Source organism: Panulirus ornatus, chromosome 14 (genome assembly GCF_036320965.1).
Source record: "Panulirus ornatus isolate Po-2019 chromosome 14, ASM3632096v1, whole genome shotgun sequence".
In the NCBI taxonomy this organism is placed as follows: domain Eukaryota; kingdom Metazoa; phylum Arthropoda; class Malacostraca; order Decapoda; family Palinuridae; genus Panulirus; species Panulirus ornatus.
The window spans coordinates 25,142,898-25,155,330 of record NC_092237.1 but is presented as its reverse complement, the minus strand read 5'-3'; the positions used below and the strand labels follow the sequence as shown (position 1 = coordinate 25,155,330).

The following is a 12,433-nucleotide window of genomic DNA, read 5'->3' as shown; positions in this document are numbered from 1 at the left end:
GCCCCTCTTTCCACAACTCTTTCATTTACCTCCCTAACAACCCCATCTATAAACAAATTAAACAACCATTGAGATATCACACACCCCTGCCGCAAGAGTGAGTGCTCAAATTACAGAGGTATAAGTTTGTTGAGTATTCCTGGTAAATTATATCGGAGGGTATTGATGGAGAGGGTGAAGGCATGTACAGAGCATCAGATTGGGGAAGAGCAGTGTGGTTTCAGAAGTGGTAGAGGATGTGTGGATCAGGTGTTTGCTTTGAAGAATGTATGTAAGAAATACTTAGAAAAGCAAAAAGCAAATGGATTTGTATGTAGCATTTATGCATCTGGAGAAGGCATATGATAGAGTTGATAGAGATGCTCTCTGGAAGGTATTAAGAATATATGGTGTGGGAGGTGAGTTGTTAGAAGCAGTGAAAAGTTTTTATCGAGGATGTATGGCATGTGTACGTGTTGAAGAGAGGAAAGTGATTGGTTCTCAGTGAATATATATATATATATATATATATATATATATATATATATATATATATATATATATATATATATATATATATATATATATATATATATATATATATTTATTTTTTTTTTGCTTTGTCGCTGTCTCCCGCGTTTGCGAGGTAGCGCGAGGAAACGGACGAAAGAAATGGCCCAACCCACCCCCATACACATGTATATACATACACGTCCACACACGCAAATATACATACCTACACAGCTTTCCATGGTGTACCCCAGACGCTTCACATGCCCTGATTCAATCCACTGACAGCACGTCAACCCCGGTATACCACATCGCTCCAATTCACTCTATTCCTTGCCCTCCTTTCACCCTCCTGCATGTTCAGGCTCCGATCACACAAAATCTTTTTCACTCCATCTTTCCACCTCCAATTTGGTCTCTCTCTTCTCCTCGTTCCCTCCACCTCCGACACATATATCCTCTTGGTCAATCTTTCCTCACTCATTCTCTCCATGTGCCGAAACCATTTCAAAACACCCTCTTCTGCTCTCTCAACCACGCTCTTTTTATTTCCACACATCTCTCTTACCCTTACGTTACTTACTCGATCAAACCACCTCACACCACACATTGTCCTCAAACATCTCATTTCCAGCACATCCATCGTCTTGCGCACAACTCTATCCATAGCCCACGCCTCGCAACCATACAACATTGTTGGAACCACTATTCCTTCAAACATACCCATTTTTGCTTTCCGAGATAATGTTTTCGACTTCCACACATTCTTCAAGGCTCCCAGAATTTTCGCCCCCTCCCCCACCCTATGATCCACTTCCGCTTCCATGGTTCCATCCGCTGCCAGATCCACTCCCAGATATCTAAAACACTTCACTTCCTCCAGTTTTTCTCCATTCAAACTCACCTGCCAATTGACTTGACCCTCAACCCTACTGTACCTAAAAACCTTGCTCTTATTCACATTTACTCTTAACTTTCTTCTTTCACACACACACATATATATATATATATATATATATATATATATATATATATATATATATATATATATATATATATATATATATATATATATATATATATATACAAGGAAACATTTGTTTACCTCGGGTAAAAATTGTCGTTGAGGATTGACAAGGAAGGAAACCGAATAATGTAGAGAATATTATACAACAGAAGCGGAAGAAGTGTAGACAACAATGCCTTAGTTGAACTTTTCAATATTAGTTGTCGTTGTCTGTTATCTTGTTTGTGGGATTCGAAATGAAATGGTTGCCTTAAAAGTGATAAATGAATTGCCAAGTAATGCATACAGCAACCTGCAAAAGTTTGAATCAAAATCAGAGGAGAAACTGCAGCTAAGGATGAAACCAGCTAATTTTTCTCGGCCAGATCACATGAAGGACTTGATTGGAAAATGCTTCAAACACCGAGATTCAAGATATGAGTATGTGTTTTGCCTCTTCCTGAACATCACCCAAGAAGACATCCAAGCTTACTATGAACCCTACAAAGGTGTTCTTGGGTATGCCATCCCTTTGTGTACCAATGCTATTTTTTTTTATATCTTTGGTGGGATGATGCCAAACATGCTCAAGTCATAGTTGATCTAGTGTTTAAGATAACCCTAGACTTTTTGCTTGAAATTCTGAATTTCCATGTATCATATGGTCTGGGCTGACTGGGTTATCAAAGACAACAGATTTGAAATGATGAACATGACTGAAGGTAGTTTTTGTGGAAATGGAATGCATCGTGCCACTAAGGTAACCCTTCATTGTGGGGCAACTTCTGAATTAGTTTAGGTTACTGATCCGGATAAATGCAGGTTGAACGAGCATCAGAATGGCGCCAACAGCCACTATCGAAACTATCTCCATCGTCCGTCCACTAAAGGACGGTCCCAGCAAAGGGCAGCCATGGCCACAGCTTAATCGTCGCGTCATGAGAAGAACCATCATAATGGAGTTGCACGGACTGTGATCCTCGCTTTGGTTACAAGAATGTTCTTCCGCCCACCAGTGATGCTACTACGTTTGTGAATCAAGAACCATTGCAACACAAACCTCGCCAGGTGGTACAGTGACCCGCAGTGTATAGAGACAGACTTCCCCAGAACTTTTTTAAAGGGGAAGTAAATGTTTATAGTTGTGTTACTGGAGTGATAGTTTTCATACATGGTGCTCTGACAACAAAATAGTGAAATTGGAAAAAAATGTATCTTAGACATTGAAGCTTATTCTTTTTTTCAAAGTGATAGAGATGGAAAGCAAAAAGGTGTTTTTCATAAACGTTCTGGAAAAGTTGAGGCCCAGATAAATTTTTGGTCTGTCAAGGCTTTATTATGGCGGATGACAAACTACCTACACTCATGTATCCAAGATATGGTTGTACTTTGTGTAATGAAGACAATTGAGAAACATCATAAGCCAATATTCCTGTTTCATGATAAGAGAAGTGGACCAGGCAGTGTGATGCAGCGGTTAAATTAATGAAAACTACTATTGACGTTTGTGTAAATAAATTATACATTTCCCTTTTAGATAGCCAGAGGTTGAACCATTATGTGACATTCATTTGTTTTTTTATTTTCATTTCAAGCTAGAAGTTTCAGTTTTCTAAATTATTTCTTACATTTTTCATATGTATGAATATGTATGTGTGTGTGTGTGTATATGTGCGTATGTATGTGTATATATATGTATATGCATATATATGTATATCATCGCTGGGGATAGGGGTGAAAGAATACTTCCCACGCATTCCTCGCGTGTCGTAGAAGGCGACTAGAGGGGACGGGAGCGGGGGGCCAGAAATCCTCCCCTCCTTGTATTTTTAACTTTCTAAAATGGGAAACAGAAGAAGGAGTCGCGCGGGGAGTGCTTATCCTCTTCTAAAGCTCAGACTGGGGTGTCTAAAAGTGTGTGGATGTAACCAAGATGTGAAAAAAGGAGAGATAGGTAGTATGTTTGAGGAAAGGAACGTGGATGTTTTGGCTCTGAGTGAAACGAAGCTCAAGGGTAAAGGGGAAGAGTGGTTTGGGAATGTCTTAGGAGTAAAGTCAGGGGTTAGTGAGAGGACAAGAGCAAGGGAAGGAGTAGCAGTACTCCTGAAACAGGAGTTGTGGGATTTGTATTAGAATGTAAGAAAGTAAATTCTCGATTAATATGGGTAAAATTGAAAGTTGATGGAGAGAGATGGGTGATTATTGGTGCATATGCACCTGGGCATGAGAAGAAAGATCATGAGAGGCAAGTGTTTTAGGAGCAGCTGAATGAGTGTGTTAGTGGTTTTGATGCACGAGACCGGGTTATAGTGATGGGTGATTTCAATGCAAAGGTGAGTAATGTGGCAGTTGAGGGAATAATTGGTATACATGGGGTGTCCAGTGTTGTAAATCGAAATGGTGAAGAGCTTGTAGATTTATGTGCTGAAAAAGGACTGGTGATTGGGAATACCTGGTTTAAAAAGCGAGATATGCATAAGTATACGTATGTAAGTACGAGAGATGGCCAGAGAGCGTTATTAGATTACGTGTTAATTGACAGGCTCGCGAAAGAGAGACTTTTGGATGTTAATGTGCTGAGAGGTGCAACTGGAGGGATGTCTGATCATTATATTGTGGAGGCTAAGATGAAGATTTGTATGGGTTTTCAGAAAAGAAGAGTGAATGTTGGGGTGAAGAGGGTGGTGAGAGTAAGTGAGCTTGGGAAGGAGACATGTGTGAGGAAGTACCAGGAGAGACTGAGTACAGAATGGAAAAAGATGAGAACAATGGAAGTAATGGGAGTGGGGGAGGAATGGGATGTATTTAGGGAATCAGTGATGGATTGCGCAAAAGATGCTTGTGGACATGAGAAGAGTGGGAGGTACGTTGATTAGAAAGGGTAGTGAGTGGTGGGATGAAGAAGTAAGATTATTAGTGAAAGAGAAGAGAGAGGCATTTGGACGATTTTTGCAGGGAAAAAATGCAATTGAGTGGGAGATGTATAAAAGAAAGAGACAGGAGGTCAAGAGAAAGGTGCAAGAGGTGAAAAAGAGGGCAAATGAGAGTTCAGGTGAGAGAGTATCATTAAATTTTAGGGAGAATAAAAAGATGTTCTGGAAGGAGGTAAATAAAGTGCGTAAGACAAGGGAGCAAATGCGAACTTCAGTGAAGGGCGCAAATGGGGAGGTGATAACAAGTAGGGGTGATGTGAGAAGGATATGGAGTGAGTATTTTGAAGGTTTGTTGAATTCGTTTGATAATAGAGTGGCAGATATAGGGTGTTTTGGTCGAGGTGGTGTGCAAAGTGAGAGGGTTAGGGAAAATGATTTGGTAAACAGAGAAGAGGTAGAAAAAGCTTTGCGGAACATGAAAGCCGGCAAGGCAGCAGGTTTGGATGGTACTGCAGTGGAATTTGTTAAAAATGGGTGTGACTATATTACTGACTGGTTGGTAAGGTTATTTAATGTATGGATGACTCATGGTGAGGTGCCTGAGGATTGGCGGAATGCGTGCATAGTGCCATTGTACAAAGGCAAGGGGGATAAGAGTGAGTGCTCAAATCTCAGAGGTATAAGTTTGTTGAGTATTCCTGGTAAATTATTTGGGAGGGTATTGATTGAGAGGGTGAAGGCATGTACAGAGCATCAGATTGGGGAAGAGCAGTGCGGTTTCAGAAATGGTAGAGGATGTGTGGATCAGGATTTGCTTTGAAGAATGTATGTGAGAAATACTTAGAAAAGCACATGGATTTATATGTAGCATTTATGGATCTGGAGAAGGTATATGATAGAGTTGATAGAGATGCTCTGTGGAAGGTATTAAGAATATATGGTGTGAGAGGCAAGTTGTCAGAAGCAGTGAAGTTTTTATCGAGGATGTAAGGTATGTGTACGTGTAGGAAGAGAGGAAAGTGATTGGCTCTCAGTGAATGTAGGTTTGCGGCAGGGGTGTGTGATGTCTCCATGGTTGTTTGATTTGTTTATGGACGGGGTTGTTAGGGAACTCAATGCAAGAGTTTTGGAAAGAGGGGCAAGTATGAAGTCTGTTGTGGATGAGAGAGCTTGGGAAGTGAGTTAGTTGTTGTTCGCTGATGATACATCGCTGGTGGCTGATTCATGTGAGAAACTGCAGAAGCTGGTGACTGAGTTTGGTAAAGTGTGTGACAGAAGAAAGTTAAGAGTAAATGTGAATAAGAGCAAGGTTATTAGGTACAGTACGGTTGAGGGTCAAGTCAATTGGGAGTTAAGTTTGAATGGAGAAAAACTGGATGAAGTAAAGTGTTTTAGATATCTGGGAGTGGATCTGGCAGCGGATGGAACCATGGAAGTGGAAGTGGATCATAGGGTGGGGGAGGGGGCGAAAATTCTGGGACCCTTGAAGAATGTGTGGAAGTCGAGAACATTATCTCGGAAAGCAAAAATGGGTATGTTTGAAGGAATAGTGATGCCAACAATGTTGTATGGTTGCGAGGCGTGGGCTATGGATAGAGTTGTGCACAGGAGGGTGGATGTGCTGGAAATGAGATGTTTGAGGACAATGTGTGGTGTGAGGTGGTTTGATCGAGGAAGTAACGTAAGGGTAAGAGAGATGTGTGGAAATAAAAAGAGCGTGGTTGAGAGAGCAGAAGAGGGTGTTTTGAAATGGTTTGGGCAATTGGAGAGAATGAGTGAGGAAAGATTGACCAAGAGGATATATGTGTCGGAGGTGGAGGGAACGAGGAGAAGTGGGAGACCAAATTGGAGGTGGAAAGATGGAGTGAAAAAGATTTTGATTGATCGGGGCCTGAACATGCAGGAGGGTGAAAGGAGGGCAAGGAATAGAGTGAATTGGATCGATGTGGTATACCAGGGTTGACGTGCTGTCAGTGGATTGAATCAAGGCATGTGAAGCGTCTGGGGTAAGCCATGGAATGCTGTGTAGGTATTTATATTTGCGTGTGTGGACGTGTATGTATGTACATTTGTATGGGGGTGGGTTGGGCCACTTCTTTCGTCTGTTTCCTTGCGCTACCTCGCATACGCGGGAGACAGCGACAAAGCAAAAAAAAAAAAAAATATATATATATATATATATATATATATATATATATATATATATATATATATATATATATATATATATATATATATATATATATATATCCCTGGGGATAGGGGAGAAAGAATACTTCCCACGCATTCCTCACGTGTCGTAGAAAGCGTCTAAAGGGGACGGGAGCGGGGGGGCCAGAAACCCTTCCCTCCTTGTATTTTAACTTTCTAAAATGTGAAACAGAAGAAGGAGTCACGCGAGGAGTGCTCATCCTCCTCGAAGGCTCAGATTGGGGTGTCTAAATGTATGTGGGTGTAACCAAGATGAGAAAAAAGGAGAGATAGGTAGTATGTTTGAGGAAAGGAACCTGGATATTTTGTCTCTGAGTGAAACGAAGCTCAAGGGTAAAGGGGAAGAGTTTTTTTGCGAAAGTCTTGGGAGTAAAGTCAGGGGTTAGTGAGAGGACAAGAGCAAACAAAAGAAGTAGCACTACTCCTGAATCAGGTGTTGAGGGGGTATGTGATAGAGTATAAGAAAGTAAATTTTAGATTGATATGGGTAAAACTGAAATTTGATGGAGAGAGATGGTGATTATTGGTGCATATGCACCTGGGCATGTGAAGAAAGATCATGAGAGGCAAGTGTTTTGGGAGCAATTAAATGAGTGTGTTAGTGGTTTTGATGCGCAAGACCGGGTTATAGTGATGGGTGATTTGAATGCAAAGGTGAGTAATGTGGCAGTTGAGGGAATAATTGGTGTACATTGAGTGTTCAGTGTTGTAAATGGAAATGGTGAAGAGCTTGTAGATTTATGTGCTGAAAAAGGACTGGTGATTGGGAAAACCTGGTTTAAAAAGCGAGATATACATAAGTAAACGTATGTAAGTAGGAGAGATGGCCAGAGAGCGTTATTGGATTACGTGTTAATTGATAGACGCACGAAAGAGAGACTTTTGGATGTTAATGTGCTGAGACGTGCAACTGGAGGGATGTCTCATCATTATCTTGTGGAGGCGAAGGTGAAGATTTGTGGGTGTTTTCAGAAAAGAAGAGAGAATGTTTGGGTGAAGAGAGTGGTGAGAGTAAGTGAGCATGGGAAGGAGAATTGTGTGAGGAAGTACCAGGAGAGACTGAGTACAGAATGGAAAAAGGTGAGAACAAAGGAGGTAAGGGGAGTGGGGGAGGAATGGTATGTATTTGGGGAAGCAGTGATTGCTTGCACAAAGGATGCTTGTGGCATGAGAAGCGTGGGAGGTGGGTTGATTAGAAAAGATAGTGAGTGCTGGGATGAAGAAGTAAGATTATTAGTGAAAGAGAAGAGAGAGGCATTTGGACGATTTTTGCAGGGAAAAAATGCAAATGAGTGGGAATGGTATAAAAGAAAGAGGCAGGAGGTCAAGAGAAAGGTGCAAGAGGTGAAAAAGAGGGCAAATGAGAGAAGGGGTGAGAGAGTATTATTAAATTTCAGGGAGAATAAAAAGTTGTTTTGGAATGAGGTAAATAAAGTGCGTGAGACAAGGGAGCAAATGGGAACTTCAGTGAAGGGGGCTAATGGGGAGGTGATAAGAAGTATATATACATATATATATATATATATATGTATATATATGTATATATATGTATATATGCATATATATATGTATATATGTATATATAGGAAGAGAGGAAAGTGATTGGTTCTCAGTGAATGTTGGTTTGCGGCAGGGGTGTGTGATGTCTCAATGGTTGTTTAATTTGTTTATGGATGGGGTTGTTAGGGAGGTCAATGCAAGAGTTTTGGAAAGAGGGGCAAGTATACAGTCTGTTGTGGATGAGAGAGCTTGGGAAGTGAGTCAGTTGTTGTTCGCTGATGATACAGCGCTGTTGGCTGATTCATGTTAGAAACTGCAGAAGCTGGTGACTGAGTTTGGTAAAGTGTATGAAAGAAGAAAGTTAAGAGTTAATGTGAATAAGTGCAAGGTTATTAGGTACAGTACCGTTGAGGGTCAAGTCAATGGGGAGGTAAGTTTGAATGGAGAAAAACTGGAGGAAGTAAAGTGTTTTAGATATCTGGGAGTGGATTTGGCAGCGGATGTAACCAAGGAAGCGAAAGTGAATCATAGGGTGGGGGAGGGGGCGAAAATTCTGGGAGCCTTGAAGAATGTGTGGAAGTCGAGAACATTATCTCGGAAAGCAAAAATGGGTATGTTTGAAGCAATAGTGGTTCCATCAATGTTGTATGGTTGCGAGGCGTGGGCTATGGATAGAGTTGTGCGCAGGAGGGTGGATGTGCTGGAAATGAGATGTTTGAGGACAATGTGTGGTGTGAGGTGGTTTGATCGAGTAAGTAATGTAAGGGTATGAGAGATGTTTGGAAATTATAAGAGCGTGGTTGAGAGAGCAGAAGAGGGTGTTTTGAAATGGTTTGGGCACATGGAGAGAATGAGTGAGGAAAGATTGACCAAGAGGATAAATGTGTCGGAGGTGGAGGGAACGAGGAGAAGTGGAAGACCAAATTGGAGGTGGAAAGATGGAGTGAAAAAGATTTTGATTGATCGGGGCCTGAACATGCAGGAGGGTGAAAGGTGGGCAAGGAATAGAGTGAATTGGATCGATGTGGTATACCGGGGATGACGTGCTGTCAGTGGATTGAATCAGGGCATGTGAAGCATCTGAGGTAAACCATGGAAAGTTGTGTGGGGCCTGGATGTGGAAAGGGAGCTGTGGTTTCGGGCATTATTGCATGACAGCTAGAGACTGAGTGTGAACGAATGGGGCCTTTGTTGTCTTTTCCTAGCGCTACATCGCACATATGAGGAGGGAGGGGGATGGTATTCCATGTGTTGCGAGGTGGCGATGGAAATGAATAAAGGCAGACAGTGTGAATTGTGTGCATGTGTATATATGTATGTGTCTGTGTGTGTATATATATGTGTACATTGAGATGTATAGGTATGTATATTTGCGTGTATGGACGTGTTTGTATATACATGTGTATGGGGGTGGGTTTTGCCATTTCTTCCGTCTGTTTCCTTGCGCTACCTCGCAAACTCGGGAGACAGCGACAAAGCAAAATAAATAAAAAATGTATATATATATATATATATATATATATATATATATATATATATATATATATATATATATATACGTATATATATATATATATATATATATATATATATATATATATATATATATGTATATATATATATATATATATATATATACGAATAAAGTGTATATGAACGCGCACCTCCATAGAACATACAAAGCTCCATCAGCCAGGATCGAACCTGGGACCCCTTGTGCAAGAGGCAGGCATGCTCACCGCTAGGCTAAGGGACTGTATAATAGGAAACAACTATTCGAAATACTAAGTGCTCGAATACCCTTCGTCTATGGAGGTGCGCGTTCATATACACTTTATTCGTATTCATATAACTCCGCGTTGTACACTCAGGTTCGGTAAAACGCTTTCAGCTTGCTATGTGTTCTGTTCGGAAACAACCGGTAGACCCCGTTGCTCACCATAGTGAGACGAAGGGTATTCGAGTACTTAGTATTTCGAATAGTTGTTTCCTATTATACAGTCCCTTAGCCTAACGGTCAGCATGCCTGCCTCTTGCACACGGGATCCCAGGTTCGATCCTGGCTGATGGAGCTTTGTATGTTCTATGGAGGTGCGCGTTCATATACACTTTATTCGTATTCATATAACTCCGCGTTGTACAGTCAGGTTCGGTAAAACGCTTTCAGCTGGCTATGTGTTCTGTTCGAAAACAACCGATAGACCCCGTTGCTCACCATAGTGAGACGAAGGGTATTCGAGTACTTAGTATTTCGAATAGTTGTTTCCTATTATACAGTCCCTTAGCCTAGCGGGTAGCATGCCTGCCTCTTGCACAAGGGGTCCCAGGTTCGATCCTTGCTGATGGAGCTTTGTATATATATATATATATATATATATATATATATATACATATATATATATATATATATAGGCGACTAAAAGGGACGGAAGCGGAGGGCCAGAAACCCTCCCCTCGTTGTATTTTGATTTTTAAAACGGGAAGCAGAAGAAGGAGTCACGCGGGGAGTGATGATCCTCCTCGAAGGCTCACATTGGGCTGTTTGAATGTGGGTGTATTTAACCAAGATGAGAAAAAGGAGAGATAGGTAGTATAATTGAGGAAATGAACCTGGATGTTGTGGCTCTGAGCTAAACGAAGCTCAAGAGTAAAGGGGAAGAGTGTTTTGGGAATGTCTTGGGAGTAAAGTCAGGGGTTAGTGAGAGGACAAGAGCAAGGGAAGGAGTAGCAATACTCCTGAAAGAGGAGATGTGGAAGTATGTGATAGAGTGTAAGAAATTAAATTCTAGATTGATATGGGCAAAACTGAAAGTTGATGGAGAGAGATGGGTGATTATTGGTGCATATGCACCTGGGCATGAGAAGGAAGATCATGAGAGGCAAGTGTTTTGAGAGCAGCTGAATGAGTTTGTTAGTGGTTTTACCTGGTTACCTAGTTTAAAAAGCGAGATATACATAGGTATGCGTATGTAAGTAGGAGAGATGGCAGAAGAGCGTTTTGGGATTACGTGTTAATTGATGGGCGTGCGAAAGAGAGACTTTTGGATGTTATTGTCCTGAGAGGTGTAACTGAAGGGATGTCTGTTCTTGTGGAGGCGAAGGTGAAGATTTGTAGGGGTTTTCAGAAAAGAAGAGACAATGTTGGGGTGAAGAGAGTGGTGAAAGTAAGTGAGCTTGGGAAGGAGACTTGTGTGAGGAGGTACCAAGAGAGACTGAGTACAGAATGGAAAAAGGTGAGAACAGAGGAGGTAAGGGGAGTGGGGGAGGAATGAGATGTACTCAGGGAAGCAGTGATTGCTTGCGCAAAAGATGCTTGTGGCATGAATAGTGTCGGAGGTGGGCTGATTAGAAAGGGTATTGAGTGGTGAGATCAAGAAGTAAGATTATTAGTGAAAGAGATGAGAGAGGTATTTGGACTATTTTTGCAGGGAAAAAATGGAAATGAGTGGGAGATGCATAAAAGAAAGAGGCAGGAGGTCAAGAGAAACGTGCAAGAGGTGAAAAAGAGGGCAAATGAGAGTTGGGGTGAGAAAGTAGCATTGAATTTTAGGGAGAATGAAAGGATGTTTTGGAAGGAGGTAAATAAAGTGCGTGAGACAAGGGAGCAAATGGGAACTTCAGTGAAGGGGGCTGATGGAGAGGTGATAGAAAGTAGTGGTGATGTGAGAAGATGGAGTGAGTATTTTGAAGGTTTGTTAAATGTGTTTGATGATAGAGTGGCAGATATAGGGTGTTTTGGTCGAGGTGGTGTGCAAAGTGAGAGGGTTAGGGAAATGATTTTGTAAACAGAGAAGTGGTAGTAAAAGATTTGCGGAAGATGAAAGCCGGCAAGGCAGTAGGTTTGGATGGTATGGCAGTGAAATCTATTAAAAAAGAGGGTGACTGTATTGTTGACTGGTTGGTAAGGTTATTTAATGTATGTGTGATTCATGGTGAGGTGCCTGACGATTGACGAAATGCTTGCATAGTGTCATTGTAGAAAGGCAAAGGGGATAAGAGTAAGTGCTCTAATTCCAGAACTATAAGTTTGTTGAGTATTCCTGGTAAATTATATGGGAAGGTATAGACTGAGAGGGTGAAGGCATGTACAGAGCATCAGATTGGGGAAGAGCTTTGTGGTTTCAGAAGTGGTAGAGGATGTGTGGATCAGGTGTTTGCTTTGAAGAATGTATGTGAGAGATACTTAGAAAAGCAAATGAATTTGTATGTAGCATTTATGGATCTGGAGAAGGTATATGATAGAGTTGACAGAGATGCGCTGTGGAAGGTATTAAGAATATATGGTGTGAGAGGCAAGTTGTTAGAAGCAGTGAAAAGTCTATTGAGGATGTAAGGCCTGTGTACGTGTAGGAAG

At 41.3% G+C, this 12,433-nt stretch overlaps 1 pseudogene; it reads left to right on the top strand.

The window, feature by feature from the left end:
• LOC139753517 (N-acetylglucosamine-1-phosphotransferase subunit gamma-like) overlaps positions 1–2,423 on the top strand; it is a 9,185-nt pseudogene extending 6,762 nt beyond the window's left edge.
• Positions 2,424–12,433: the final 10,010 nt, after the last annotated feature.